Raw genomic sequence first — 27,416 nt, 5'->3', positions numbered from 1 at the left:
TTGTCTCCATCTACAGTGTGAAGGGGTTCTGATTGGGCAGGGCCGGCTCGATTGACAGAGCCTCTAGTGTTGACTAGCCATGTAACCTTTGCTAAGTGTTGATCCCAGTGTTTGAAAGTCCCTCCACCCAACGCCTTCAAAGTGGTTTTCAACAGTCCATTACACCGCTCAACTTTCCCGGCAGCTGGTGCATGGTAGGGGATATGATACACCCACTCAATGCCATGTTCTCTCGCCCAGGTAGCAACTAAGCTGTTTTTGAAATGAGTTCCATTATCTGACTCAATTCGTTCTGGGGTGCCATGTCGCCACAGCACTTGTTTTTCCAGGCCTAGGATGGTGTTCCGAGCAGTGGCGTGAGGCACTGGGTGTGTCTCCAGCCACCCTGTGGTTGCTTCCACCATGGTGAGCACATAGCGCTTGCCTTGGCGGGTCTGTGGCAGTGTGATGTAGTCAACCTGCCAGGCCTCCCCGTACTTATACTTATCCCAGCGCCCACCATACCACAGGGGCTTCACTCTCTTAGCCTGCTTAATGGCAGCACATGTCTCGCAGTCATGGATAACCTGAGAGATAATGTCCATGGTTAAATCCACCCCTTGGTCTCGTGCCCATTTATAAGTGGCATCTCTGCCCTGATGGCCCGAGGCATCATGGGCCCATCGAGCCAAGAACAGCTCTCCCTTGTGCTGCCAATCCAGATCTGTCTGTGATACTTTCACTTGCGCAGCTCGGTCTGCCTGTTGGTTGTTGAGATGTTCCTCATTGGCTCGATTTTTGGGCACGTGTGCGTCTACGTGGCGGACTCTCACAATCAGCTTCTTTACTCGGGTGGCAATATCTTGCCATATATCGGCAGCCCAGATGGGTTTCCCTCTGCGTTTCCAATTGGTTTTCTTCCATCGGTCTAACCATCCCCAGAGAGCATTGGCCACCATCCATGAGTCGGTGTAGAGGTAAAGCTTTGGCCATTTCTCTCGTTCAGCAATGTCCAGGGCCAACTGCACGGCTTTAAGCTCTGCAAACTGACTCGACCCACCTTCTCCTTCAGTAGCTTCTGCAACTTGTCGGGTGGGACTCCATACAGCTGCTTTCCATTTGCGATTAGTCCCTACAATGCGACAGGAGCCATCGGTGAAGAGGGCGTAGCGTATTTCCTCTTTTGGCAATTGATTGTATGGTGGAGCTTCTTCCGCACGTGTCACCTGCTCTTCCTCTTCATCTGCTAGACCAAAATTTTCACCTTCAGGCCAGTTTGTGATGATTTCCAGGATCCCAGGGCGATTTGATTTTCCTATACGGGCGCGCTGCGTAATCAGGGCAATCCACTTGCTCCAGGTAGCATCAGTGGCGTGATGTGTAGAGGCAGCCTGTCCTGACAACATCCACTTCAGCACTGGTAGTCGAGGTGCCAGAAACAGCTGTGCTTCTGTGCCAATCACCTCTGAGGCGGCTTGAACTCCTTCATAGGTGGCTAGGATCTCTTTCTCTGTGGGGGTATAGTTGGCTTCAGATCCTCTGTAGCTCCAGAATCCAAGTGGTCGGCCTCGAGTCTCACCAGGCACCTTCTGCCAAAGGCTCCAAGACAGGCCATTATTCCCGGCGGCGGAGTAGAGCATGTTCTGTATGTCTGGTCCTGTCCTGACTGGTCCAAGGGCTACAGCCTGAGCAATCTCATGCTTGATCTGGTCAAAGGCTTGTTGCTGCTCAGGGCCCCAGTGGAAATCATTCTTCTTACGGGTTACCAAGTAGAGAGGGCTTACGATCTGACTGTATGCTGGGATATGCATCCTCCAGAACCCTATGGCACCCAGGAAGGCTTGTGTTTCCTTTTTGCTGGTAGGTGGAGACATTGCTGTGATCTTATTGATGACTTCTGTTGGAATCTGACGGCGTCCATCCTGCCACTTCACTCCCAGGAACTGGATCTCTTGGGCTGGTCCCTTAACCTTACTCCGTTTGATGGCAAAGCCAGCTCCCAAAAGGATCTGGATGATTTTCTCTCCTTTCTGAAAAACCTCTTCTGCTGTGTCCCCCCACACAATGATGTCATCAATGTATTGCAGGTGTTCTGGAGCCTCACCCTTCTCCAGTGCAGTCTGGATCAGTCCATGACAGATGGTGGGACTGTGTTTCCACCCCTGGGGTAGTCGGTTCCAGGTGTACTGCACGCCCCTCCAGGTAAAAGCAAACTGTGGCCTGCACTCTGGTGCCAGAGGAATGGAGAAGAACGCATTAGCAATGTCAATAGTGGCATACCACTTGGCTGCCCTGGACTCCAGTTCATACTGGAGCTCCAGCATGTCCGGCACAGCGGCACTCAGTGGTGGGGTAACTTCATTCAAGCCACGATAGTCCACAGTCAATCTCCATTCTCCATCAGACTTATGCACAGGCCAGATGGGGCTGTTGAAGGGTGAGTGGGTTTTGCTGACCACCCCTTGGCTCTCCAGTTCACGGATCATCTTATGGATGGGGATCACAGCATCACGGTTCGTTCGGTATTGCCGACGGTGCACTGTCGTGGTGGCAATTGGCACTTGCTGTTCCTCAACTTTCAACAGTCCAACAGCAGAAGGACTTTCTGAGAGACCTGGCAATGAGTTCAATTGTTCAATCCCTTCTGTCTGTACAGTGGCTATTCCAAAAGCCCATCTATGCCCCTTTGGGTCCTTAAAATATCCATTCCTGAGGTAGTCAATGCCCAGGATACATGGGGCGGCTGGACCAGTCACAATGGGGTGTTTCTGCCAATCTCTCCCTGTCAAGCTCACTTCAGCTTCTAGCACAGTCAACTCTTGAGATCCCCCTGTCACCCCAGAAATAGAAATAGTTTCTGAGCCCACATGTCCTGATGGCATTAATGTGCATTGAGCGCCAGTATCAACCAAAGCCTTATACTTTTGTGGGTCTGATGTACCAGGCCATCGAATCCACACAGTCCAATAGACACGGTTGTCCCGTGCCTCTACCTGGCTAGAGGCAGGGCCCCTCTAACACTGATCCTGGTCATAGCGGTCAGAACCTTTTCTCGATGAGTACACCTGGCAGGTGCCCTCCTGTGGGTCAGATTCTTGCCCATGGGAAACTGGGACTGCACTTACTCTCACTGACCTTCTTCCATTCTCCTTCAGTTCTTGTACTCGGGCTGCAAGGGCACGGGTGGGTTTCCCATCCCACCGTCCCATGTCTTCTCCATGTTTGGCCAGGAAGTACCACATCTCAGTTCGTGAGGTCTGTCCACTTCCTCTGGCTGGGGGGCGTCTGGCTCTGACTTCAGAGGTTCTCATTCGCACTGGTGCCACTTGGAGACTTTCCCTAATTTCCTCTCTGATCGCTTTTACCTCTGCAGGCAGCGTCTTGAGACTCTCAACCAATGTCTCTACAGCAGAAATACGGGCCTGCATTGGGCTGTGGGTCATGCCTTCATATATCCGGAGCTTATTTGCTATAGCGCCCACTGTTTCTTGGTTCTCTTCCCTATACATGGATGCCAGGAAATCGGTGTATTCAGCTGGCCCCGAGCGTGAAAGGTTCCACCACATATGTGGTGTGCATCTGACCTTGTCAGGGTCATTATTGGCTTGCCCACCTCTTCCAAAAAGCACGTCCATCATTGCCATCTCCCTCAGACGTAAAATTCCTTCTTCCATCGTCTTCCAAGTCTTCCTAATATGATGTTCCTGCAGGATTTCTCTATAAACAAACTTCTCTCTTACACTCGTTAGAAGTCGTGCCCAGAGTGAAAGGGGCTTTGATTCCCTCACGAACACCTGTTCAATAGCCACATCCTGGGCCAGAGCCCCCAAAAACCTGGCTTCAGCACCATCCAGTTGTAAGGTTTCACCCATAAGGTCCCAAACTCGGATCAACCAAGTCAGGATGGGCTCACCCGGGTGTCGAGCAATGTCTTTCCGCAAACTACGGAGATTATCAAATGACAATGACTCAGTGATGATCTCAGGCTCTGGGTCTGCTTGCTGTGGAGGTGCAGCAGCCCCCTCATCGTCCGCTGGATGCTCTAATTTGGTCTTATATTTCCTTTTCTGAATAGGGGCAACTTCCATAGGCTTGGCCTGTCCTCCTGGTTTAGCCTCATCCTTTTCTCCCTTCACTGTGGCATCAGGGGTTTTATTCTCTCGCTTTTCCCCCTTCACTGGGCTAGGTTTCTGAATGCATTCTGGAAAAACCCTGGCCCTACCTTTAAACATTCTGTAAGCCGCAGGGATACAACCTTGCAGAAAAACCATAAAGAGCAAGATATCTCTGGCATCCAGGGAGAATTTAAACATCTCAAAAGCTGTTGTAGCAGACTTGAATGGGGAATGGACAAAGGGTTGGGAGAAGAGATTCCCCTTTGTTCCTTCCCAAGGGTCCGTACTATTATCACTGAATCCCCAGAGGTAGCAGCTTAGGTTGCGGCAGGAAAACAGCCTGGAGAGCACCACCCACATGACATCCAAAGGCATCGAATTCATGGCACCATAAATCCAGAGTAAGAACTCAATAATAATTGCGGCTATTTGAGTTTTGCTCATTGATTTGTTGATAAGACTTAAACCTGCCGCTCCTTTTGGCATGAATTTGTACCAACAAAAAGCCAATATATTATACAGGATGGTCCTGATGAACCCTAAGCTCAAGACCCACATGGTGCCACAAAATAGCAGTTATCCTTCTTTGTTTACAAGCCCCACACGTTGGGCGCCAAGAAATGTCTCGGTTTGAGGGGAAAAACCAAAATGTTTTACCCACAAGCAGGGGAGGGGCCTCCTCCACAATAATCACACCACTCTTTATCAAATTTAAGAAAAGGAATTTTAATACAAGAAGGATAACTGATATATATATATATATATATATATATATATATATAAACAGACTAGTGCAACCCACTTCCCCAACACCATAAGAGAAAAAAAAAAACAAGAACAAAACCCAGCAGGTTTTCCTCCGGGAGAAAAAGTTATACTTAAGTGTCCTTGTCACAGCCCAGCTGGCTGCAGAGTGAGTTTCAGTCCCTCTCCAGCGAAACAGACGAGCAGTGGGCTTTCAGATGGACTTCAGTCTCTTCCCCCTGTGTTCCCCGTCCAAGAAGCAGAAAGGTACGAGCAACCAGCAGCAAATCCAAGGCAGGCAGCAGCACGGCAGGAAAAAAGTAGTCCGAAGTAGGCAGCGGCAAGACAGCCAGGGAAAACCCCAGCAGTAACCAGCAGGGCAGCCTGCCTCCTTGGAGCCCCCACTCCCCCGTTCCGCGGAGCCAAGACTCCGGAGAATATCCAAAAAAAAAACCAAAAGAGACAAACCTGCCCCCACCCCAGCGATCACAGTTAACTGCTTCTTTTGTTAACCGCTGGCCTGGGCAGTTAAGTGGCAGGGGAGAGAATTTACATAATAATCCCAAACTACAACACCTTGTCCTTATGGGGGATTTTTACTTGCAAGAAATTAACTGATAGCATCATACAGCTGTTACAACCTAAGCCAGCGGACTCCTAAAAAACCTGAATAGCAACTATATAGAACAGGTCCTCAGGGAGTCAAAGGAAAGGTGCCCTTCTTGATCTGCTCCTTGTGAACAGAGTGGGTTTCATGAGGGCAGTGGAGATTGGTGGCCGTCTTGGCCACAGTGACCACCAACTGATCAGGTTTAAAATCTCTGCTGACAGGAAGAAAAGTGCCAGCAAAACCTCAGCTCTAGACATGAGGAGAGTAGACTTCAAACTACTCCAGGAATTAGTAAGTAATGATGCCTAAGGATTTTAGTGTATATTTTGTAGATTTTTAGAATTATATAGGTTACATGGATCTTCCTGGATTGCTCACAGGTATCATTGGGCACTTTCTCACAGATTCTTAAGCTGTGCCAAGGACACACACTTTTGAAGAAGCCACCTGCAAGATAGTCTGAACACAAAACAGCAGAGGGCCCAGGGCCTGTGAAGCTTCTCCAAAGTGGCAGTTCTAAAGACGCCCATTGGTGGGGTATTAGAGAAATTGGTACTCCAGGCTGGCTATAGATATCGTATATGCTAATATCTGGAAGATTATAAAAACTGTAACCTGCTTGATCTTGTGTGTGCATGTTTTGTGGTGTGCACCTCAGTAGCTTCTAATAAGTGGTACTTATCTATCTTTCTCCCCTAATGCCATTTTGAATGCCTATTTTGCAGGAATTTTAGACAAAATTCCATTTAGGAAAATGTTTTTACAGGTGCTGGGGTCCATTACTGCCCTCTTCTTTTCCAACGTCACCTCTTAAGGACACAGGAGCAGAGAATTCCCTGATGACAGAAGTAAAGCAGATGAGACACAAGGCCGTCTTGACTGAGCAGAGATTTTTCTTTTGGAAATAAGACAAAAAAAAGGAAGCTGTATGCCCAATGGAAGCAAGATCAAGTGACATGGAAAGAGTTCAGAGATTCTGCTTGCTGCTGTAGAGAGAAAATTCATGCTGTCAAAGCTCAGCTGGAGTTGCAGCTGGCCAGAAATGTGGGGGACAATAAAAATATTTTTTTCAAATATGTTAATGATAATAGGCAATATAGAAATATCATCAGCCCATTACTGAATGAGGATGATCACTTCACAAACAGGGACAGAGACAATACAGAGGTGTCTAAAGCTTTCCTTGCCTCTGTCTTCAAAACAGATGACGAACTAAGGTGGTCTCAGTGCCCTGAGCTGGAGGGCCGTGAATGTACGAATGATCAACTCTCAGTCAGCACAAAAATTCTGCTGGATCTGCTGCACCAGCTGGGTCCCTGCAAATCTCTGGATCCTGGGATGGGATTCATCTGAAAATCCTAATAGAGCTGGCTGATGTCATTGCAAAACCTCTCTTGATGATTTTTGAGTGGTCTTGGGAATCCAGAGTGGTCCCAGTTGGCTGGAAGCTGGGAAACATTCCAATTTTCAAGAAGGGCAAGAAAGATCTCAGAAACTACAGGCTTGTCAATCTCACTTTAGTACATGGTAAATGTATGGAGGAGATTATTCTGAAAAGTACTGAAAAACATCTGAAAGGCAATAGAGTCACTGATCACAGCCAGCACAGCTTCATGAAAGGGAAATCCTGCTTGTCAAACCTGATTTCCTTTCATGACAAGGTAAGCTGCCCAGGTGATCAAATGAAGAAAGTTGATGTAATCCTTTTGAATGTCAGTAAAGCTTTCAATACTGTCTCAACCAGGATCCTTCTGGACAAAATGTCCAGCCCACAGCTGGATAAACACATAATGTGGGGAGTGAGCAATTGGCTCACAGGTCAAGCACAGAGGTAATAGTGAATGGGGTGACATCAGGTTGGTGACCTGTCACTGGTGGGGTTCCACAGGGCTCCATCTTGGGCCCTGTGCTCTTCATAAATTACTTGGACACAGGACTGAAAGGGATACTAAGCAAGTTTGCAGACAACAAAAAACTGCAAGGAGCTGTTTTCTCCCCTAGAAAGAAGGAAGCCCTGCAGGAAGATCTCGATATATTAGAACTTTAGGCAATCACCAAACACATGAAATTCAGGAAGGGCAAGTGCCAGATTCTGCACTTAGGATGGGGCAGCCCTGGATGAACATAGAGACTGGAAAATGAGATGCTGGAAGGCAGTGCCATAGAAAGGGACCTGGGGGTCCTGGTCCATGGCAAGCTGAATATGAGTCAGCAGTGTCCTGACAGCAGGAGGGCCAACCGTGTCCTAGGGGGCATCAGGCACAGCATCGCCAGCCGGGTGAGGGAAGGTATTGTCCTGCTCTGCTCTGCACTCAGGCAGCCTCACCTTGAATATTGTGTGCCATTTTGGGCACCACAATGTAAGAAAGATATTAAGACATTAGAGAGTGTTCAAAAGAAGGTAATGAAAATGGTGAAGGGCCTTGAGGGGAAGCCATACAAGAAGAGGATGAGGTCACTGGTTGTGTTCAGTCTGGAGAAGAGGAAACTGAGGGGGGACCTCATTGCCGTCTACAGCTTCCTCATGAGTGGAAATGGAGGGGCAGACACTGATCTGTTCTCTGTGCTGACCAGTGACACAACCTGAGGTAATGGCCTGAAGTTGTGTCAGGGGAAGATTAGTTTATGTATTAGAAAGAGGTTCTTCTCAAAGAAGGTAGTTGGGTGCTGGAACCGACTCTGCAGGGAAGTGGTCACAGCACCAATCTTGAAAGAATTCAAGTGTTTGGATGATACTCTTGGGCACAGGGTGTGACTCTTGGGAATGGTCCTGTGCAGTGCCAGCAGTTGGACTTGATGAGCCATGTGGGTCCCTTCCAACCTGGCATGTTTTGTGATTCTGTGAAAAATGACACTCATATTTGTAGATGAAATACTTGTCTCCAAAGACCAAGAGATCTTGACTTTTAAAGTGGCTAATACTTTATAACTTCTCCTTGCAGAACTAGTCAAGTAGAAATTACGTGTGTTTGTGAATTTATATATTATGCATTCCGTTGCAGACGGTCCAAAATGATAAATCAATAACTTATGGAATTGTAGGTTTTAGTTAGTTTAGTTTGATTGGCTTGATTTTATTTTGTTTTTCTCTACTTTTTTTTTTTTTAATTTATTCTTCCCTTTTGTTTCAGTTGTTATTGTTGAATCTTATTGCTAAGTTATAGTCAAAGTGTTGCTTATTCTGCAGCTTGGGGATTTAGGAACCATGATGTGGGTGTAGAAACTAGACTAATGAGTGTTTTGAGACTAAATAAATGTAGTTTTTTCTTTTTGTGAGAAAATATCAAGCCTACTCATTCAAAGTTTTATTTGTATCTATAACACTTAAAGGTATGTCTAAGTAAATATATGTAGTCTTATTAAAATAAAATCACAAGCAAAGAGTCCATTAGACATAGATGACAGCACACTTCACTGCACAATAAGCAGCACTGTTTATCTCCCTACGTAAGAAATGATTCACTGTCTTTGGTTAAAAAAGAAATCAATCTTATGGAACTGTTTTGTAAAAGTCTAAATCATAAAAAAGGGGATGTTCAACATCACTTTCACTCATTGATAATGTGTAAAATGTGCCTCTTATGTAAGATAATACCTGTAACAATGTTTCACAAAAGGAAAAACCTGAATCGTTCAGTGGTTTCACTATGCCAGGTTTTAATAATCTGGTTTTTTCAAGTGTTTCTGTCAAAGATTGGTAATCTAAACAGGTTAGTCCTTTCCAAATTCTATTAAAAAATCCCCAGTCACAAAGCAAAATCAAATTAACATTAGTGTTATTTTTGTGTGTTCATAAAAAATTATTAAAATTTCTGTCTTTTAAAACATGTTCATAAACTCATATGGCTAATGTGGAAGTATAGTGTTCTTCAGAGTTTGTTAATCTGAAAAGTGAAAAGGGGAATGTGTGTGTGTGACCCCTAAATACTACAAGCCGGAGGATGGAAATTTCATCTTTGATGCTAAGTACCATCAAAGGAATTTTTAAATAAAAATTTTACTCTTGGTGAAATGGAACTAGTTCAAGAGGCCTGGGGGAAAGGAGCACTCCTGTCTTTCCCTGATACAAATTATTACCAAACTTTGTTTTATTTTACAGGTGCTGGTAGGGCTAAATAACTTGAAATCAGAGATTTTTTTGCAGGTATGTTTACATGACAGCTCTCCAACAGGCCAGTGCCAAGTAGTAAAATTAATGGTCATGTTCTTTTAATTCTAAAATTCTTCATAGCATTGACTGAAGGCAGAAGTACTCAAGGGATCTGACATAGAAAGGGTGGAAGGATTAAGCTTCACACTGACATGAGAACTGGTTGTGATTTAACACCGTAATAGTGCCTAAACTGAGCAGAGTAAGCATGTGGGGCAGCTTTCTTCTTGCCATTTTCTGCATATAAAGAAAATCTGAATATTTAATAACTGCAGTATTTAAATGTGAAGTTGTTTGTTGTGTATCCTGGCTTACATAACTCCCAACACTCTCCAGTTTCCCTATTCTGTTTATCTATCTTTCTTCCTTTTTTGTTCCTCCCACTGTGCTGGTAATACAATCCTTTAATCATTCTATTTAGGGTTTTTACTTATAAAAAAACATAATCTAATTTGGTCATCACTCCATCACTGTCCTTTCCCACACACCTTTTATCTCAAAGCATCATGAGCGACTTTTGTTAATACCACATCAGTTTTGAACAGATATGGAAACATGAAACATGAAATTCCATTTATTAACTACAAGTATTTGAAAATATGGAAACCAGTTGATTTAGGGAGCTGTAAAGATAAATCAACTGTTTGAATTTTCCTCCATCAGTTTCCTCTTACTGATAATGCCTGTGCTCTGCATGGAAGTTTGATTTGAACTTACATAAGCTTTAGGTGACTTTGTTTGACTACACAGTGAAAAGTACACAGGGCTAGGTCAGTACCATCACTTCCGTATGTAACCCAGGAGTAGCACGCAGCTTGCTTCTAAGCTCAGTACCCAGGCTATTTTAAGTTTCTTTAAACAAATGTTATAATATTAAATTTTGCAATCATTTAATGAGAAAGATAGATATTGAAATAAATAATGAGACAATGGGAGTGCAGTTAAATAATCTGTCATTCCAAAGATTTCCTGAAGGAACTTTTGTTTGCAAGATATTTGTTATCCAAAAATCTTATAAAAAGACATTATTTTTTTTTCCAAGCAATGGCTATATTTATCATTAATTCATATTATCATTAATTCATTAATGACACACTCTTTCAGGGATTCCAAAACAAAAGCAACTTTACTGTATATTTGACAAAAAGCAGCAGTGGTAAATGCAATTTTAGTTTCTGTATAGTTGCCAAAACTACTTCAGAAGTACTGAAATTCTGCCACTTGAAATTTGAGCAAAACATGGTAGCTTGTCCACAAAATTCCAGTTTTCTCCTCTTGTAAGGGGACATAATATTACAGGTTTCTATGTACTTGTGAACAATTAAATAATTTTCATTAAAACTTTCTTTGAAATTCACGTGAGACAGATAATTTCTGTGAAAAACTTCACCATACACTCAGGAGTACTAACTTGGGCAAGTAATAAGCAAGAGAAAATAGTTTCTTCAAATAGGAAATACTTTGCAGGCTTAATGACTAGTCATGTTGAAGTCTTTATTGATGATAGCTCTCCACTATTTGCTAGCTTCAAAAAAGGATCCTGCAGAGGGAGCCAGAACCCACCCTCAGCATCTCAAACAGTTCTTGAACCATGGAGATTAGATCTTATCCTTGAAGGGAAAAACAAGCTTATCCATGGTCAAGGGATCAAAGCAAAGTAAGCTTAAATGTTGTTATTAAAATGTCTAAATTCTCCTGATGGAAGAATCTATGGACTTGGAATTAAAAGACTGCATACCTAGGTCAATCTCCCCAAAGAACTTGTGTCCACTTAAGAAACATTTCCACAAAGAACTATCTCCACACTTCCACTGTGTTTAAGCTGTGCAAAGATGCATGAAGAAGAAATTTCAACACTTATTTTCTCCTGACTGTTCTTCCTTATAAAGGATCTGTACTTAAGAGACTATTGCAGAAGAATACAGACACAAGTATTTTAACCAACCCATTTCTGTGCATCGCAGTGGAGTTTGACATTGATCTTCTTCTTTTGGAAAATTTTAATGTAAATGCTTACTGGTTTATTGAGCCTATGTCTTTATGGACAATCACACAAGTCCTTTGATCATGAAACTTGGTAAACAAGGAGTTTGCCAATACAAAAGAAAGAAATGGAGCTGGTTGAATGGTGTTTTACTGTTCAATGGCTAATGGATATCAGTGCTTGTTCTTTGTCAGAAGGTATACAGATATGAGTATTGGTACCAACAGATCTTGCAAAAAAGCCTCATCTGGACATGGAGGTGGCTCTGGCAGAGGTCTCAAACCTGAACCACAGGAGACACAGCACATATTGGATCAATGGCTAAAGGCAACAATGATTAGGGAGAAGGAAAAACCTGAAGGAAAATGCTGATTGGCTAGACAATTTTTACCTGACAAACTACTAGCTTCCAGCAGTATATAGATCTGTTGTATGTGGTTTTCAAGATAAATCTAAGGCAGATTTTGGATTCATCTTAGTTTTAGGCCAAGTTGTCTGTTTTAATCTAGAGCGATGTCTAAAACTCACCATGAGGATTGCTTATGCCATTGCCAGTCAAAGAAATGGCCATTTACTGGTACTGCAGTTTAGTGACCTTTCAGCTGCAATATTATGACTCAAAGGAACTGGTTTTGCATAGGATTATTTTTAGGAGGCTAGTGAATTTTGAATGAACAGAGAAAGATAACCTGAACCATAATATTAAATCTATAATCACATGACTCCTTAGCAATCATGCTGATTTTGTTTAATCTAAAATCATATATAGAAATGTATAAAACACTGTAAATAAAATAATCATTTATGTGATTTCACTCTTTCTAATGAACCACTTTTAAGTATAGAAATAACATCTCCCTGAAGTCTTTTTTCCAGGCTGAAAACTCCATTGCTCTCAGTATTTCTTCACAGAAGAGGTATGCCAAGCCTGTGATTTTTTTGGCCCTCCTGTGGATGTTGTCTAACAGATCCATATCTCTCTTGAACTGGTTGTCCTGGAGATGGACACAGCATTTCAGGTGGAGACTCAAGAGAAGAGAATGGACTAGAAGGTGAGAAGGACATCTGTTTCCCTACTGATAGTGCCACTTTTGATGCAGGCCAGATATGACTGTCTTTCTGGGTTGCAAACACACATTGCTGGTTAATGTACAATTCTTCATCTGCCAGTACCTCCAAATCCTTCTCTGGAGTGCTACTCTTAGTCCATTCCTCCCCCAGTCCCTACTGATACAAAGATGTTGTCCAGACCTATGTGCAGAACCTTGAATTTGGCTTTGTTGAATTTCATGAGATTCACATGGACTCAATTCCACAAGCCTGTACAGGTCTCTTCAGGTGGTATCCCTTCCCTACAGTTTGTTGACTGCACCACTCAGCTTGATGTCATCTGCAAACTTGCTTATAGAAACTTGCAAAACTTGCAAAACTTGATTATAGAAACATAGAATGGTTTGGAAGAGACCTTAAAGAGTATCTAGTTCCAAGCCCCCTGCCATGGACAGAGACATCTTTCACTAGACCAGGTTGCTCAGAATGCCATCCAATCTGGCCTTGAACACTTTCAGGGATGGGGGATCCACAGCCTTTCTGGACAACCTGTTCCAGTGCCTTACCACTTTTACAATAAAGAACTTCCTCCGAAAATCTAACCTAATCTCACTGTCTTTTAGTCTGATTCCACTTCCTCCTTGCCCTGCCACTACATGCTTATGTCAAAAGTCCCTCTCCATCTTTCTTGTAGACTTTCTTCAGGTACTGGAAGGCTCCAACTAGTTCACCCCAAAGCTTTCTTTTCTCCAGGCTGAAAAAAACCAATCCTTAAAACCTTTCCTCATATGAGAGGCCTTCCATCCTTCTGAATCCCACTAAATCTAAATCCAGATCCTACTGTCTGTGCCATTGATGAATAAATTAAACAGCAATTGTCCTCTTCTTGAGGACAGCAATTGTTACTAGTTTCCACTTGGACACTGAGCCATTGGTTGTATCTCTCAGGATGTGATCTTCCAGCCAGTTCCTTAATCATCAACAGTCCATCTGTTACCCTCACATCTCTCCAAATTAATGGCAAAAAGTGTTGCAGAGAAATATCAAGAGCATTGGAAAGAGTTGAAGGAAATGACCTCTCTAACTCTTCCCTTTCTCAGCTGATGCAGTCACTCTATTGCAGAAGGCCAGGCAGACACAATTTGCCCTTGCTGAGGTCTTGTTGGGAGTCTCTAATTTTCTCACTATCTTCCATATGTTTCAACATAAATTTCAGGAAGATCTGTTCCATAACTGTACCAGACACAGAACTGAGGCTGACTAGTCAGTAGCTCTTAAGATCCTCTTTCAACTCTTTTTAAAAATGGAATGGTGTTGGTCTTTTTTGAGTCACTAGGGATTTCTCCTTAATGTCATAACTTCTGAAATGTAACTGAGAGTGGCTTAGCAACTACACCAGCCAAATAACAGGATTTTTGTCTATGCACCCATAAATTTTACATCAATCTTGTAGTAATGTAGTCATATGTTGAGCTTTCCTACGGTGCTTAATTTGGCTGAATTTACCAGGGGACCCAAATGTGAAGGATATTTATACAGGCACACAGAAATTCACTAATTGCATAAGGCTGTTTTCTGTAAAGATCCAGGCTAAAAATGTATTGCAAGAAGTTTAAGGGAAAAATATGCACACGTCTTCTTGAGCCAAAAATAAGAGACTTTGCTTTTCTGCGTTTGTTCTTTTTTTTGGGTGGGTGGAGGTGGGGGGTGGGTGGGTGGAGGGATGGGGTGGGTTTTTTTTTGTTTTCTTTTGTTTGGTTTTTTTGTTGTTGTTGGGTTTTTGGTGGGTTTTTTTTTGTTTTTTGACTTTGAAGCAGGAAAATACATTCTTTTTGAGTTTTTCACTTTTCAGGAGAGTATAGGTAGCTTTTATATACCAGTATGATTTAACAAAATTCCCTATGAAACCTGTATGTATGACTCCCATAAGGGCATCAAAATATTGGCAGTCCTGTTCCCCATTATAACTCAAATAAGTGTGCTGTTATAGAACATATTTTGAAAGAGCCAAAAATTGTCTGAATTTTTTTAATCAATTACTTTGAAATAACTAACTGGGTAGAATATTAGGTCATAGGTTTTGTTGCAAAAATATACAGTCAATCTAAAGTGTTAAGTACACTAAAATGTGGAGGGTTGATATATTTATAGGGCTTTTAACTTTGTTCATGTATCAGTGTAATTGTATACATGCCTTTACTCTATTTGTGTGATTAACATTTCATTTTCATTTCATATATGTGTTTTCTACATAGTAGATCTCATTTATAGAGAGGTCCCATTAGATGACAAAGTGGTATGAATAGGAATCAATATATCGTGTTGCATATATATATATAGCTACTATGTCTTTGATTGTGTGCAGAATGCCTTGTGATATAAAAAGTGCTTCAATATTTGTTCAGTATTTCATCTCCCAATATATATCCATTATGTAAAAAAATGTTACTTAATACATCACACTCTTGTAAGTCATACAGATGCAGTTTGTTCCACCATTTAAAAGATTTTATTACCCTGTCTATATCCCATTTCTGAAAATAACAGAATATCTTCAACCCTTAAAATACATTGATGTACTTATAGGACTTTTTCTGTAGTCTCATGCAATTGTTAAGGAAAAGTAGTTTTTGTAAGCTTACTTCTTTGAGCTCTGCTCAGTAATACTATTTGGCTTATTTGAATATTAAAACACTGATAATTTCAAAAATAGTTGTGAATGTTTGCTTTCTTCATAACATAAAATCTTTGTCTTCTGATACTCTGTGTTATCACTCATGCACTGACAATGATTAGACGTTAATAGAAATTAAATGCTACCATGGCAAGGTGACAACAGTTCTTGATGTAATTGTCTCTTAAATATTCTGTTGCTCTACCATAACGTAGAATTTTTATGTGGTTTAAGAATGTCATTTTTTCATCAACTTTTCAAAAGAGGAGCCCTGTAGGCTTAAAATAAGTTTGGTATGTTTTGCATCACTCCTGTCACTTTGCAGCACTTCTGCAAATGTGGAAGCATATTCTGATAAATCTATCTGCCCAGCCTGGACACATTTGGGATGATGCTGTTCTTGTACATAACTGTTTCTCACAGTTGCAATAGGAAGCCAGTCAGAAAGAGTAATCATGAGGAGAACTTCACTGGTGTGAGTTTATGTAGGGACGAAGTTTTGCCTCTATCTGTTTACCAAAGTGTCAATGGGTGAGATCCACATCTACCTTTAGTCAGTTTTGCCCTCAGTTGAATGTAGATGGTAAGTACAGTAGAGTACCTCCTCACAGACTTTTGTTCAGCACAGCTTTGTAGGGACAGGACAAAACTGAGTGTTAAAGTTCTCAACTGAAATAAGCTTGCACAGAAACTGAATGGTCCATTTGAGAGGACTGTTTGCCAAGAGCTATGTCACAGTGATGGAAACATTGCTGTGCTTCTGGTTTTGTGTGGACCTTGAGAGGCATTTTTTTCATGATATTTTTGTTTGGCTTGCGTGCTAATCTATGTCAGTTGCTCGTTATTCTTCTCTGTGTGTCTTATTCTCTGCCTGTAGTTACTCAAAGGTTTCAAATCATACCTCGACATTGAATGTTTGAAGTTGATGAAGAGGAATGTGCCTCTTAATTCTAAGAATTTAGGAAGATCTTGATTGTGGAGTCTTTATAATTAAAAAACCCAGAACAACCTGATAGTTTATAGTATATTTTTCTTCATTATATATGAGAGATGCAAATACAAATTAAAAATATTCATCTCATCTTTTGACAATTTGTAGATGGAAGATTCTGCTAATATTATGACATGATGATGTTTACTATGTTAAAGGAAGCTTTAAAATATTTGACTTAATTTATATTCTTTTACACACCACCTCATCCCACTTTTAATTTTTTTTTAATTTCTGTATAAAAATCCTTATTGTTTTGCAAGCAATTATTCAGCAAGTTGATAATTACCTTTTCAGTCTTATAGCAAACATTACTTATTTCAACCTCGTCATGTTTCTTAGGCCTCTGGGTCAAATGTCCAATTTTTACCCCCATCGAAAGTAATACCTGTGCATTAGCAGGAAAATGCAAAGCTTTTGTTATACTTTCAATGTTTCATTTTAGCTTAGAGATGGAAACCTGGAAAACAATGCTATTTAATTTGATGACATGGTCCAGTAATCTACCTCATTACTAAGATAGCTATGTTATATTAATTACTAGGATGCTATTACCTCAGTCCTGTTGTCATTGTTATACCAGCTATTAGTGTATACTTTTATAGCTTCTGTGGCAACCAATACTTCTTGTCCATAGACGCTCTACTGTAATTATCTTCTTTGGCTTCACTCCTTGTTGTTATGTTTGGTAGTATGCATTTAAAAACAAATATTTTTTTTTAACTGTAATAAACAGCATATTAACAAAGATTTTCTGTTTCATACTGTGTTTCTCAGTTGTCTCCATGGAGAGTAACATCTGTGTATGGTGACTAATGCCATGACTGGCAACTTATGTAGTTGATTTCCAGTCTTTAGCTTTCTATAACCAAATTTATCAGTAATCAAATTGTAGCCTCACTGAGAAATCTAAAACGGTATTTAACTTCTTTTATCCTCTGTGATTTATTTCCCTGTCTTCATATTAATCTTTTAGAATTTTTGTGTGTATTTCTACTTCTGCCACATTATTGCAAATTTGTCCTTCTGGGACAAACCCAGTAGCACTGAACATACAAGCAGATCTCTTCAATAAAGCTCTCCAAAGGCTGTAGTTCTTCATCTTGCAAATTGTTCTCAGGCTTTATGTGGAAATTTAAAGGCCATGCCAAAGATTGTTTGCCATTGTTTTCTAAACTTTCCCTATATACAATATAAACTGAACAGTTTAAATGCAATAGTCTAATGCCCATTAGTAAGGATTAATACTTAGGAGTATACTCTCATACTTTTTTTTATAGGTGGGTCAGTGACAATACAGTATGAAAACATTTACCTTTTGTTTTTACTAGCTTTTTTTTAGAAGAAAAAGTTACTTCAGGCTAAATTTGTGATTGAAACTTGCATTCAGTTGACTTTGCTTAAAGTTGCTTTATAAATATTGTTTGAATCCTCCTATTAGTTATGCAACCAGTGGATGAAATAAATAATGATTCTTGAAATAGGGTTACCTGATAACTCTCCCTCACAGCTGTGGCAGTAGTTTTAAGTTAAATACAAGAAAGGACTGTAAATTCATCTCCTACACATAATCATGTCAGTAAAAAACTGGAAGGGCAAATTATTAACTCTTAATATATATGTATGGCCACAGTATATTTTTAAATAAATTTATACTAAATAACTGCAATATCAAAAGAGAAATGATCAAATAAGTCCACATCACAAAATTTTGTATTGCAACTGTGAATACTGCATATCAGTAGAAGGTTTATTGAGTTAAAGAATGAAAAGTTTAACAAATGTAGACCTAATCACAGTGTGCACTGAATATCAGAGAAATTTCACAAAAAAGGGCAGTGAAAAAGTGAGTCCTACAACACCTTAAATCTCTCCAATCAAGCAGCATATTTGTCAAGAAAAAAAATACATGATCCTATCATCAATGAGTTCATGGTAAAATAGGAAAATCTTATAATAAAAAAAAATCAAAAATGTGAAATTAATATTTTGAAATAGGGTAATGGTGGATGCCATGATCTGTCATCTCATTTTTCATTGCATATCTCCACAGTACCATGGATTAGAAAATGTTGATAGTGTTCTATACTGTGGTTTTGCTTTTCATAATCTGACCAAGGGGTAATTTTTACTTGATCTTAACTGTTACATAGATTGAAGAAAATAATTGTTCAGTGCTTTTTCTTCAGTGGGCTTAGTGGGCTTTTCAACTTGTCATATTCTTTGCTCTTGATTGCAATATATAATTCAAACCACACCAAATCATGGCATACCAACTGGCAATAGTTTTGCTTTATGGTTGAATTTTGCAGTGTTTTAGCACTTCTACAATGACTTCTACAATGAAACAGAACAGACAGCTGCTGTTCTTCAATGGCCCCCTCTTCCTAGATATGTGTTTCTCCTGTCAGGATTGTTCCACTTGGCACTGACAGCCTAGTTCACAAGCCAGACACCAAGAAGCAACAAGTAAAGGAGAAAGTCAGGGAGAAGAGCCCTAATTAAGGAAAGACAGAGAAGTGAGGATTTGCTGTAAATAAGAAGTGTCATTGTAAAAGTCATATGGAACTGCAAGGGAGATGAGCAGGAAGTTTGCCAAGGTAAACCAGTTTTCATGTCCTCACTAGATGGGCAAAAAAGACATGTGTTGCAACAAGAACAGAGGTTATTGATAGTATCAAGAGAATTCGCTGATAACAATGGATAAAGCACAAATCTTTTCCCATCCTTAGACAACTGGTATCACTTAAGGAGAATAGGAATGGTGTCTACGCAGACAGGAAATAAAGCCTTATAAAAACAGGTAGCATAGAAGACTGAAAAATGTGCAATTTGTGAAGCTTGGCCTTTACCTGCTTGCTAGAGACCTGTTCTATTTTCAAGATAATATCAGAAGCAATAAGGTAACCATGATCTTCAGAAATACCCAGTTAGGCATTCTGACTCCTGAGGATTCTCTCTAGTGGGTATTGCTGCCAACTCTGCTTTGCCAGCAATGTAGCAGATACACAAAATATTCACTTCTGTCACTCAAGCTCCAAGTGCTTTTCTGTGTTGGTGGTCAGAAATGCCAAGTGAATGAGTCACAAACACAAAGATCATGTAGCCATTTTTTCTACAGTTTATTAGAATCTCTTGTATACATAAAATTACCATTTAAATTCTTTCTAGACACATAAGCACATGGGCTTATTTTGAATCCTGCTGTGTTCTCATATGTTCATCTTAAATTCTGTGTTAAGCAGGCTTAAAAACCAGCTGCAACATATACTTAAAAAAGGAATCATAAAATAATTTATGAGAGTTTTTAACTAACATATAACACAAATTGTCTCATTTTGCCATTATTCTTAAGAATTGTTATGCATAATGTTATTGCAGTTTCTATTCCCTCTTTTACTATATTATGCTTTTGGTTAGGATAGAGTTAATTTTATTCACAGTAGTTAGTATAGTGCTGTGTTTTTGATTTGTGCTGTAAACACTTTTAATAATTTAAGAATGTTTTTGTTATTGTTGAGCAGTGCTTACACAGAGCCAAGGCATTTTCTGCTTCTCAGCCCAACCCACCAGTGAGCAGGATGGGGTTCACAAGGACCTGTGAGGGGACAGAGCTGGGATAGCTGAGCCCAACTAACCCAAAGGATATTCCAGGTTATATGGTCTGCATATAATGAGGGAGAAATAAGGAAGCAGGAGACTTTTGGAGAGAAGGCATTTGCCTTCTCAAGTTAGCCTTCTGCATGATGACTCTGACTTCCATGGAAATAACTGAACCGTGCCCATGGGAAGCAGTGAATTAATTCTTTTTTTTGTTCTGCATGTGTTTACAGCTTTTGCATTCCCAATTAAACTGTCTTTATCTCAACCCATGAGTTTTCTAACTTTACTGACTCTCTCTGTTAACCCCCTGAAGGGCAGTGAGTGAGTGGCTATGTGGGGCTTAGTTATTGACTGAGGTTAAATCATGACAGTCAGGATAGGGAAGAGGACTGTTATGACAAATGAACACTTATTTCTCTGTAGTTTAAGATTTTGTTGAACTTGAGGAAACAGATGGCATTTTTCTTCTGATCTACAATGTGTTGAAGTTTGCAAACATTTAAACCATGGAAGAAATCTGCCTCTTGCAGCTATTTCTCCTGTGTGTGATTTCAGGAATAATAGCAGAGAATCCTAGACTTTCAGTTAATATCTTTATAATCCTGTTTTTTCACTTTTACTTGCTCAGTTCTCTCCACCATCCCACTGCGAGCATGAGTGAGTAGTTCTGGGGGCTCACTTGCTGGCTGGGCTAAAATCACAACATATTATACACACCATGGAGATTTCATCATATCAAAATATGCTGTCCTCTCAGCCTCTGCAGACATCCACTGAGTTCAGTTCATGACTGCTTGCTTGTGATCATGGAAGATGCATTTAATATTCAAATTCTAGATTTCTGAAATAGCAAAATAAACCCAACATTAAAGAAAAAGTAGTATTTCCTAGTACAGCACAAAATAATCATGTCTGGAATTTGACTGATTAGTGGCTTTTGCTATGAGTTCACTCCATATTAAAAGGGTAAGTACTTCATTTAAAGTAGGTAATAAAACTATCACAGGAAACACATGACAGCATGCAATTTTTTTTGTTAGATCAAGGAGAATTTTGAAAATGTATCACCACTTAGTGTTGAAAACAAATGAACTGACAAATCAACCGATGCATGCATTTCATTTGTGTGCTTTTTTATACATATTTTTAAACTTACAAGAGAGAACTTATTATTGATTAGCACATAGAAGGTGGCCTAGTTTCTTAAAAGACTTGATACAGAAGACTTACTGATAGAGACACAATGAAAAATAATTTTTATTAACATTAATGACATTTAAGTGCATTAATAAGAGGAAAAATTGTTTTATGTCAACGAGAAGGAACAAGTTGAGAAAATACATTATTTCAAAAAAAATGAATACTGCAAATCAGTGAAAAGTATAATTTTCTTTAATAGAGATTCATCACCTCTATAATAATGAAAAAAATAAAAGAGGCTTGACAAACTAAAGCTCTGCCTTTCAGATGGTGAAATTAATGACATGTATTATGTGAGGGATTTTAACAACATATAATAGTCAACCTTCCATTTTTTGCAATAACCACATTGGTCACTTAAATACATTGAAAGATCTACATGTCTATACTTCCAAATCATCTTGTCAGAACTTTACAATAAACCCTTGATATTTCCACAGTGAAAGAAAATATTTTAGTGTACAGGGATGGGTACATATAAGACATTGAAATTATTAAGGATGCTTTCAGAGGCTTTTTTTAACCTCTAGGAACCAATATCTTAAATTTTGATCTTTGTTTTTTTGTTTGATGCCAGTTATGCTGATTTTGTTCATGGGCATTTGGAGGTGATGAACTGTTTGATAGCCTTTAGAGAACTTTCTATTTTCTGATGTCAAGCAGTCCTATTAAAAGAGACAATGAAATTTTTTTCAACTTTCAGCTCAGCATATTCTGTAGATATTGAAAGGTACTGGGGTAGGTTGCTTTAAAACAAAAGCTTTGGCTTTCTCAAATGTTTAAGGTTTATATAGCCCAGTTTCATATATAGCATTTTATTGTGTCCTCAGTCTGGTTTATCTGAGTTGTTAATAAATTTTAAAACTTTCCATTTACCAACTTTAAATGTTTCCTCTTATCCTGCATTATTGGAAAGTTCTACAGGTATTGGGGTGTAATGAAACTTGGTGGTGTTGTAGTATTCACCAATTATACCATACTGCTCATCACAGCTTTCTCAGACTGCATTTCAAATGTATTTATCTCAAATGAAGACAGAGAAATAAAAATATGGTAAGAATAGATAATGAATCTATTCTTCACATGTTTGAAATTCCAGAATTCTGTTCATCATAGCTTAGAAATGAACAAATGACTGTCCAGAACATTAAGGCAGAAAGTTGCCATGAATGCCAATATGAGTGGATGGTCTCCAAAGTGATTTGAAAGCTGTTTTCATGACTCACTGTGTTATAGGTAATAAAGGTATAGGGGAGTTTTATGTAGTAATATTAAACCTAGAATTACAAACCCCCCCCCCCCCCCCCATAACAGCTAAGAATGGTATCAGCATAAGCAGGTGAAAAATTGGAGCTTTACGGCTTACATCCCAAACAGGTTTTGCCACTGTTTCTGTACATAGCAAAAAGAAACTTTCAAGAAAGTGAAGCTTGGAAACAGAATTGTGATAGCTATCATTAGGCAAACCATCTAAACAGCTATTTAAAGGATAGATTTGCCAAAGTCACATAGCCAAAAATATACTGGTACACCAGCATGAAATTAAAAATTGAAATTAAGTACTTTAGCCACCCACCTTGATGTCTGGAGAGCCATTTTGTTTCTAAATTTTTTTCTGAGCTTTCCATCCTTCTTTCTGGTTTTCCAGCTTTCATTTTATTATTAAAAGCACTAGGACATAATTAGTGAATAAATAAAATGTGGTTTTCTTTACTCCCAAGGCATGAATAATGAAAGAATGCAATGGTTCATCTGCCAGTGATACCAGAAGCAGAGCATTGCTTCTGGTATGCATACATTAACTTTTGGTGATTTTCCCTCAGGTCTTCAGATCCCAAGGAAGGTCAAGCCATTCATTCATTTCCTAAACTGATCCGATGATAAAATTTAAAAATTGTGGGTTTTTTTCTGAAGACTCATGAAAGAAGAATTTAAAATTAATACCACAATAATAGTATCATTTACGAGTTTCATGAAATACTGTATTTATGTTATTTTCCTTTAAAGTATAGCCATATTTTGTTTCCTCTGTTTTGTTTTTGCTTGTTCAAGAGCTACTGTAGTGAGACAGTGAGTGAACTAAAACACAAAGATTAAAGAGCTAAATTCTGGAAGGACAAAATTGTCAACAGGTTTCTGCTTACTGAAATTCTGTTAGAGGTCTCAAAAAATCTAGTGAAGAAAGAGGTTAAACACCAGTCTGAGAAATACTCTGCAACCTAAAATATAACTTGTACTTTTGAGACCTCAGTCAACCAAGGAGACTGTGGAAAGATGAGGAGGTCTGTCATTGGAAGGCTTACTAGTGGAGGTAGCCCAAAAATTAAACTTTCTGAACTTTAAAAAAAATGCATAATAGGATAATTCCTTTTGTCTTTGTTCCTAAACTGTGGGAGCAGAGGTAAAACATAAGGAAACTCAATAATTTGTAGACTATATATGTTGAATACATAGTCTAGTATGTTGTCAAAATGCTGCTAGGGCTGATACGGCTCCTAATCTGATTCCGTGGTAATGATCTTAATTACATCCCTTCTGTACACAATGCATGAAATACAGTGATTCCTCTCCAAAACCTTGCACGTTGAATAGAGTTCATAAAATATGAGGCACACTTATAGTCCACAGGGACTGCATGAGAATACATGCACATGCCAGTTGCCCTTTTTTGTTTTTAGACCAAACTTCAGTAGAGATGCAGTGGTAGGTTTTTTCTGTGGAGCATATCATTGTCAGAACACATGACTTTTTTAAAAAATGGATGTCTGAAAACATCTCAGGTTCTATCTACATCATGGTATCAATCCTTATACAAACTTGGATTGTTTCATATGTCATGATAAGTAACTACATTGTCAAGACATACTAAAATTGTTCCATATTTCAAATACTTTTTTATTGATAATTTCCAAAAATGAACTGTTCATTACCAACATGATGTTATAACCTTGCATAAGAAATACATTATTAGCTGCTTTTTAAAAGAACAGTCATGATTTGGTAGAGTACCACTTTAACAGTTCTTTTCACATTCTTTGTGAGTGGTAAAACTAAAAGAAAGTGAAAGTTCAAATAACTTTTCTTGCATTTTATTTCACTAAAGCTTTTAAAAAAACCTGACTGTAATGGATTCAGCCTTAAAGTTACATCAGAAGAAATATGAAATTTTATTTCATTAATTACTCATACAAAAAATCAAGTGAGATCAGAGCTCATGAATTACTTATAAAGGCAAGCTGAAAATCAATAAATTGCCTGTAATGCATACAGAAGCATTTTCTCCAAGACTGTAATATGCTGACATCATGATTTTTTTTTTTTTTTTTTTTTTTTTTTTTTTTTTTTTTTTTTTTTTTTTGTGAATGAGAGCTGTGCAAGCATATCAGTTTGGAATTATAAAATTACTTGTCCTCTGGGTTTATTTAGAAATGCCATTTAAATCTATTCATCTGTCTGAAATAAAAAATATATTGTGAAATGCTGACAAATGTCCATAGCAAGTAGCTAAGAAAACATTGCAGAGTGTGGCTGATAGCACAAGTATCCTTGAGATTCCAATTATTACTAGGTTAAAATTACTTTCTGAAAAATATTCAGTGCCAAGTAACACTTGCAAAATGAGAGGCTTATATGAAAGTTTAGTGTATTGAATCCCAGGTTGAGAACTATCCATCTGCCAGAGGCATGAGTAGTCTTTGTATACAACATCATTTGCTAATAAAGAAAGTTGAACCAAAGTACTGAGTTTATTGCCTACTAGAAGAAAAAGAACAGTAACTGAAATTCAGTTTCTTTCCAGGTAGACAACAGCTTTAATAATATTGTAAGCCAAGGAAAATTTCATTTCTTAAATAAACAATGTTTATGCACCTAAATAGTTACCTTTATGCTGTAATATTTTGTGGATGTTCATTAAATAGTGAAATTGTTAATAAATGATAACAGTATGTTCTCCTATTGTAAGCCTTGCGCAAAAGGTGTCATGTTGAAAAACCAGATGATTTTGGTGAGATCTGTAACTCTGCCCTTCTGTTTTATCATAACAGAACCACTTGAGAAATCTGGCTCTCTTAGAAGCATCTGACACGAGGAGTCATGGATCTTGTGCATAAATAGAATGGAGGTGCAGAGCAGGTGAACCATTGCCGATAGATTTTTGTCAGATACTGCTCACTACATTGTCTTCCTTGACCATGTTTTGTGTACACACCATTTGAATGATAATTACTTCTAACAGCCTGTTTTGTCTACAGCAGTGGGTGAGTGATGGTAAACAAACAATGAATCCTCTCTGCAATCATTTGTAGAAACATCCTTTTATATGCGCTTTTGCAGCATTCCTTTGGGAAACTTTCATTAGGAGTTGTTCGATGGAGTTCTACAGAAGTAATAACAGAACTAAGTTAAATATTGAATCACTAGCATAAGTAAGTAAGTCTCTCGATGTACTGCTGCAGCAGAATCAAATAAAAAGCTATGCAATACTCAGGGAAGGGCCTGTCTACCTTAGAAAATATGCAGAAAGAAGCTGAGGAAATAAAATCCAACTAATTACACAAATGCAATTTGTGCTATTGGATATGCAGAGTATTGTTATGGGTTCACCTAGGTGGGCCTAGATTTGGGCTCTGAAGTGTGGACTAGGCCGAAGCTGTCAGCTGACTTGAGCTGGGCTAAACTAACAGCTGACCTCTTCTAGCCAGTAATTTTGTATTCCATACCACATTATGACATCATCTCCAGGGAAGTAGGAACCAGTGTGGGAGTGGTTAAGGCAGTCGCTTCTCAGCCCTCCTCTTGGGAGGTCGCACGATACTGTCCCAGGGGGGATGGAGAGGACCAGGCCCACCACTGGCTCACAGGGTACCTCAGGAAAGTAAAATGTGTTGTTCTGCATCTCTCCTTTCTGCCTGAGTTTGTCTCCCTGGGGAATAAGCTTCTTCTTAAATAATGTGTAGTTAAGACAGTAAAGTTTGTGTGTTCGTTAAGAAGTGAGGAACTTGTTGTTGCAAACTTGTGTGAGTGTATATTTGTACTCTCTTCTAATTGTCTCTTTCTTTCTGTGAAAAATACATGTAGTTTTAGTATAAACGCAGTTTGAAGTGGTTTTTTTCCTTTCCCCTCTCTTTTCCTCCCTTTCCCTGGTGTTAGGAGGGAGGCTTTTCTCTCTGTGCTTGGGGGGGGTTGGCAGTTGCTTATCTCAAACCAAGACAAGTATTCATCTTCACATAACAAAAATGGAATAAATCAGACCCAGAACACTGCTTTTGAACAGCAACTTTCTGGCAAATACTTCAGTACATTCACAGGAACATGTTTTTAGTTCCATTTACTGAAACATCTCTGTCACCAGCCTGCAAATTTCTCCAATGTAGGCAGGACCATAAATGAGTTGTATTTATTTCCATATATATTTAATATAATAATTGGAACAATAGAATTCAAAGCAAGAATTTTCATAGAGAAAAAGGCAATTCTCAGTAGTATTAAAAGCTCATTGATCAAACAGAATCAGTGATAAATCTAGAAAATAACCAACTGTGTAGGCTTTATTGTCTTATATCTTGCAGCTCTCCAAGACATTAGAAAATAATTAGCAATTTGATGCAGCAATATTTTGTAGCATTGCTATTCACTTCCCGCTTCAGAATATTGCATTCAGCTGCTCACACATTAAGTCACAGCTGGCTTGCAAGAGTTGTGCAAGTTTTTAACGTAAGATAAATGAACTAATAAAAAGTTGACTACATTGAAAAAAAACTCCAAAACTAACAGCCACCCAACCCCCCAAAAACAACGAAGCCCCACAGCCAAAAAGCTATGAATGAATATCACTGGTCACCACAAGCTGAGTATATGAGTGTATCATAAGCAAGAGGAATTATGTGCTAGTTTTAAAACTGTTCCATTCATTATACAAAAAAAGACACAGAGTTTCATTTTTCTAGTAAATTTGACTAAAATATCTTACTTCAAAATGATAAGTCTTTTATTGTATGTCTAGTGTGGAAGTCCATTCTTTTGTGATTCTAAAACACCAAAGAGGAGTGATTATCATTTCTGGGAAAAATACAGTCTTGAGAAAGGAAATCAGGGATACAAAATGGAGGTTAAGTAAATTAATTTATTCTAAAATTCTCTGTCTGAAGAAGACAAGCTTGAGAGGATCTTAATTGTGGACGAGGAAGTGCTGTGCACATCTCATCTTGTATAGAGGAGTATAGATTACAGTATCAAAGTGATTATATGAGGATCTTTTAAATGAGAAGAGCAAACTGAGAAAACTTTATATATAATATGTAAAAGTTATACAAAA

Source organism: Pithys albifrons, chromosome Z (assembly GCF_047495875.1).
Source record: "Pithys albifrons albifrons isolate INPA30051 chromosome Z, PitAlb_v1, whole genome shotgun sequence".
NCBI lineage: Eukaryota > Metazoa > Chordata > Aves > Passeriformes > Thamnophilidae > Pithys > Pithys albifrons.
The sequence above is the reverse complement of the archived record's forward strand: the minus strand, read 5'-3'. Positions refer to the sequence as shown.